Genomic DNA, 6,247 nt, shown 5'->3' with positions numbered 1-6,247 from the left:
TGGTGGCAGCATTGTGATATAGGATTTAAGCTGGTCAGAGATGATGGATTGGGCTAAATACAGGAAAATCCTGGAAGAAAACCTGTTAGGGGCTGGAGACTGGACATACTGCCCTACCCCAGCTATGGGAGAATGGTTTAAATCAAAGCATATTCATGTGTTAGAATGGTCTATTCAAAGTCCAGAACTAAATCTAATTAAGAATCTGTAGCAACACTTGAAAACCAATTTGCACAGACACTCTCTTTCCAATCTGACTGACTTTTAACTATTTTGTAAACAAGACTTACATATATCTAAGACATGGACGTATAACTGCAGATTAATACAAATACATGCCACACTATTCAGATTTGTTTTGGTAAAAACGTTTGAAAACCATGTCTCATTTTCCTTCCTCCTAACAGTAATGTACTCATTTGTTTTGATCTATTTCATAAAATCCCAATAATACACATATATCTTTGTAAGGTTAAAAAAATGGGAAAAAGTGAATTGGGGGTGAACATGTTCGCAGACTGCTGTAAATGGGAGAAAGCGCAACTTTATGTGAACATAGGCAGGTAAAATGTTTAATAAGCTGTCCTCGAACTGGAAGTGAAAAGCAGGCCAACACAACACTGCAAGGTAAGCACATGGACGGATTATAATGCTCTGGACCCTTGGACCCTCACGGAAAAATATTTAACCAGCCCTTTACAGTCCCAGATTGTTTTTGAACTGCTGACTCAGACTTTCGCTTATTCACTGCACTGTTCCCTATGTCAGAGGATAAAAATGTGGAAGCTGTAATTATTTGACAACCACTTGAATTATACTTCTGAAATGGAAGTCAATTTTAAACAACCTGCCGCCAATTATGAGAATGTTTTGTGATTCAACTACTTGCAAAATGTTCTCAGAGGGTCTAAATTGTGTTGTATTCACATGTCAGAGACATGAAAAGTTTCAGAATTAGCTTTTTCTGGCCAAGTTTTTGTACACAAACGTTTGGCTCATTTTCACAGCAGAGTAGCTGATTACTCAGGTGTTCATTGTGTTCATCAGAGAGACAGCCTGGGTTAAGAAACTGTCTCTGTGGCGGCTGGTTTCAGCTAACAGTGGTTTGTAGCACCGTCCTGAAGATACAATTCTAAACAGTTTGTGTCCAGGATGTGTGGGGTCTGCATAGATGTGACCCGTTTCTTGAACCCAGACCTGTACAAGTCCTGGATGGAGGTAAGGTCAGCCCTGATTATCCTCTCTCTCAGTTTGGCCCAGTACTGTTTCTGAGCTAAACCACACATTGAAGGAGAACCAAGGACAGACTGATCAAATTAATCAAAGGACACCAGCATACAATTATGATTTAAAACAAGCACACGTTGGATTGAGCCCTCTACGACAAGTTAGGTCTATAAATGCAACTATTTAGAGCCACGTCCATTTAAAAGATGCATATTTTCAAGCAATTCCAAGCAGAGGCCAGTTGAAAATGTGCTATTTGTCAAAAACAACATTAAAAACCCTCCTATTCAAGTAAAATGGGAAATAATCTCAAGGCTATGAACTCAGGACTACAGCACTGCAGCTTAAAGGTGCATTCACACCAAACGCGATTTCTGCGAATTTTTCGCCTCATTTGTGTGCTTTTGCCCGCTCCACATTCCGCGTGAACTCCGCGTTGACATTCGGCAACAAGCGGCAACGCTTCGCCACGTCATCAAATAGGAGGAGCTTCCATCTGCTGCTTGCTGGTTTCAACTGAACATGGCGGACATGGATTTCACGTATAATCACGGTGTTTTACCTGTGGAGAGCCGAAAAACGCCGCCGACATCAATGTCCCTGGGTTCACCAGATTCTTCAGGGACGGGAACAGTTCGGAGAGTACCACCACCTACTCCAGGAGCTGCGTCTGGATGACGGTCGATTTCAGCGGTACTTCCGTCTATACAGGACCCAGTTCGAAGATCTGCTGCCCCGCGTTGGGAGATGAATCGGCCTCCGGGACACCAACTACCGGCGACCGCAGTGAAGCCAGCCCGAAGCCGGACACCGGACACTCAAGCTCCACGGAGCCAGCGGCATCCAGCCCACGGCCGATCCGAGTCAGGCACCCAGATTTTGGCTAGCTGTTCTCTGTTGCTCCCTCTTCTGACGCACGGTGGTTCAGTAGGGACCGTCTATAAGTTTCCGTACCGAACAATCGTGGAAAATCTGAGTGCCTGAATCGGATCAACCGTGAGCTAGATGCCGCTAACTCCGCGGAGCTTGAACATCCAACTTCAAACTAACTTCACCGCGGTTTACCGGCGCTGTATCCCCGCTGCTGAACACCTGTCCATCTGTCTTCGGTGAGTAAATAAATCTCAGCTCAGTAAAAAAAACAGCCGATTTTTAATGTCCACATCTCCTAAATATAAGATATTTGTGCCTAAACATAACCAGGCCAGGTCCTTTCTGTACTTGTCTCGGTAAAAGTAATTAGTTGAGTCCTACAACTCTGGCTTGCCACACACCGCCACTATGATCTGGTCCTTCATCATTGACAACCGCTTCTTCTCCGCTTTGGTCCTTCACTCTACGTCACAGCCACATCCAGTCCCTGATTGGTTGACGCAACGCGAATTTAGGAAAAAGTTTAGATTTTTCAACTCGTCCATCGCTCCGCTCCCGCTTCACTTGCCATGCCTTCCGCGTCCTTCGCACCGCGCCGCGCCGCTCCTGAACGCACCTCTACATAGGGATAACATGTAAATTGGCCACTCCTTTCGCAAAAATCGCGTTTGGTGTGAACGCACCATTACAATATCTCAAATTGATACATTAGAATATTTATTAATAAACTGAATGAATTAAAAGAAGAAAGAGGAAGATTTCTATCTATTTCTAATAATTCAACATTCATTTAAACCCATACAAAGACCAATTTATTCTTGAATTAAAATGGAAAGAATTATGAAGCTTGATAATTACAATCAATGATCACAGTGTAGATATAGTGAATAATTAGAAAATGTGAACACTATAATACTTATAAACATTTTGAAGGTTGTTTTTTTTGCCTTTTGTATCTTCCTATCGGTGTTTACACGTATTGTTGGATCTTTTTTAAGTAGTTTTCTCATTTTACATCAGTTTATAGGGATTTCTTATCCCTTTGTAGTTTTGCATGTTTTACATCTGTTTTTTGGTTTTAATTTGGCTCTTTTTGGTGACAAAAACCCTGACTCTCTGGACGCTTGGTGGTGTACAGTCCCTTATGCAAGTACAGATCAGGGATGCCAGCAGGTTTTTGTCTATATTGGAGAACTATTTTTCAGGATCCTAAGATTTAACAAAATCACCTAAATGAAAATTGTGAAATCAGGATTTAACAACCCATTTCACTAATTTTTGTTTCCTACACAGTTTAGATTTACTTAGTCTAAAGACATTCAAAAGAGGCACTATGTAGGGAAACAAAATCACAAGAATAAATAAATGCTCACTTAAACCTAAAATATTATTATGCTTTTATCATAGTCTGACCAGGGGTTAACAGTGGGGAGCAGCAAACTTACATGCCATTTGATTTCTCTACTCCTTACCTGGTAGGGGTTCATTTTGTAACTATCAGCTGTAACCGTCTTCATTTAAAAACCTTACGACAAACTGTGCAAACTAAAACTACAGGACAGGGCTAAAATAACTATAAAAGCTTTTAAAGCCTCTTTATTTCTGAGCAGCTTCCTCTCTCTAGATGGCACTGTTTCCTCATGGTTTCTGCAGGAGGAAGCAACAGTTAGTTTGTTGTATTTTCTCCAAAAATAGTCCCACGTTAGTGTACATAAAAAGAGGCAGAGTTGCTTGTTTAAAATGCAGACAAATGAAATCTAGCAAATGTGTCATAAGAAGGTGTGAACTTGCTTCTTTGAACCTGGGTTCTTGTATATGTACAGCTACTGCATGCATGTTTTGGGTGTCCACCTGAACGCCTACTCTGCAAGCTGTAAGGTCATCTGTAGATGTTTAGCTTCACTGAGGAAATGCTCATACTTGCAAGAGATCACATGCCTGCAGAAGACCTCAACAATTTATGAATGTTTTTTTTTTCCGACTAAGAGGAGAACTTACAACTGGATTACTAAATATTATCTGATTTTACTCCAGCTGAGGTTCCTGGAAGATCCACCATCTCTTCACCAGCAAAATCATTTGTTATATTAGTCATATTTGGTTTAGATTCACCCTTGCTTCTGACTATGTTGAGGGTTGTTGTCCTGCTGGATGGAGAACCTCTGTCCCAGTTTCAAGTCATTATAGCCTCCAACAGATTTTCTTTACTAGATTTTACTTAAGAGGATTAAAGGGCTCTCAATGTGTTCTGTAACATAAAATCTCAATAAAGGTTTATGGTTGTAACATATGAAATTCTGCAAATTTATAATTTTTCAGTGCACTGTACAGCTGCGGAAACCCTCCACACCTCACCCTGCTGAACTTTGTGTTGTCTTTGCAAAGTCATTTGTATGGACGCATTCAGAAATCATCTGTAGCTGCCTGCCAGAGAATGCAATTAACCTCACAGACCACCGAGGAGTTGACATGACACAGAGAGCATCTCAGCGAAAGTTAAAATACACCTCAGGGAATCACACTCAGGCATCTACCCAACCTATTATTTATCAGCAGCAGTTTCAATGGTTCCTTCATACAGACAGACAGACAGCCCTAATACATATACATATGTATATAACACACTCATGGGTATTTATTTCCACATCTAGAAGAGTTGGTCCCTTTGGCTTAGACGTTTCTGATTGCTCTTGACAAGGACATTATTGAGGTCACGTAGAGAGAAAGGGAATCGAATGCTGCGTTCCTGGTGATCAGGAAATTTATCAGAAACAGAAGCAAACTCATTGAAGAAATATAGTTTGATGTTTCCAATGCCAGTGCCGGTTTTTGCCATTTCAGTGTCCTATAAAATGTCATTAATGTCAAAATATAACAAGAGAACTCTTCAACATGAACAAAATGTCCAATTGATGTAATTTTTCTTAGGTTTGAAAAAGAAAATAAAGGGAAATTGTTGATCTGCATTTTACTCTGTGTCAGATGAAGAAAAGTTTTTATATAAATCTCATCTTGCATTTGTTTTGTCTGACCCGCCAGCTTGTTCCCTCGTGCATCACTAACTTCTGTAATGAGTAAAGACACACCGGCGCAGAAGGCTGCAACAGAGGAGCGGTCATGCAAAAGAAGAGGAGGAAGCAACATTAAGAGTGAAATGACTGAGAACAAAACAGCTAAAGAAATGGACGCAGTATCTGTTTTTGCCCACAGATACATTTAAATAGCTGAAGAATGTATGAGAAGAGATACTTCTTACAGAGGTCATAAAGGCAAAGAGGTGGACATAAACTGATTTAAACATATTTTGGTGAAAGGCCAAGTTTCATGTTGGATTATTTGCAACTTCTCGTTAATTAAGTATTTCTGGTCGCTTCATTAGAGGCGCTGCAAAAGCTGAAATTTGTAAATTCAAAAAGTAAATCACTAACAATACCATCATCACAGAAATTATGGATTCTGTTTGTCCCATCCACTCATTGTGTCCCACAGTAATTTAAAACTGAAATCATACAGGTTGATGGCCTTAAATCTATAGTGCTATGCATTCATGCTTGAAAAAAATCTTGAATTTTTGTGTCTTTCATAAAAATGTTCTGCAATACAAATTGTTAAAAAAATTACCTTTAGATTAAAGATTGTTTTGCATACAATGATGAAGCAACAGACTGTTATGGTCTTAGCTTGTTGACTCGGGAGGCAGGGCTTAGACAAGATTGAATTGATCATTGTAAGGCAACTGGCCACGATATCATGATTTTCAGGACGATACAGTAGAAAATATCAATACTTTTGACAGGATATAACTTTTATGGACAGGACTTGTAGGCGCAGCCAAGGACAGGAGGGGATCTGTTTGGGGACCATTTGATTTCGTCTCTTCTTTTTGCAGATGACGTGGTCCTGCTGGCCCCCTCTAGCCAAGACCTACAGCATGCACTGTGGTGGTTCGCAGCTGAGTGTGAAGCGGCTAGAACGAGACTCAGCTCCTCCATGTCCGAGGCCATGGTTCTTAACCAGAAAAGTGTGGCTTGTCCTCTTCAGGTTGGAGGGGAGTTCCTGTCTCAAGTGGAGGAGTCAAGTATTTCGGGGTCTTGTTCACGAGAGAGGGAAGAATGGAGCAGGAGATCGACAGACGGATCGGTGCGGC

Source organism: Girardinichthys multiradiatus, chromosome 21 (assembly GCF_021462225.1).
Source record: "Girardinichthys multiradiatus isolate DD_20200921_A chromosome 21, DD_fGirMul_XY1, whole genome shotgun sequence".
Taxonomy (NCBI): Eukaryota; Metazoa; Chordata; class Actinopteri; order Cyprinodontiformes; family Goodeidae; genus Girardinichthys; species Girardinichthys multiradiatus.
Note: the sequence above shows the minus strand (reverse complement) of the source record.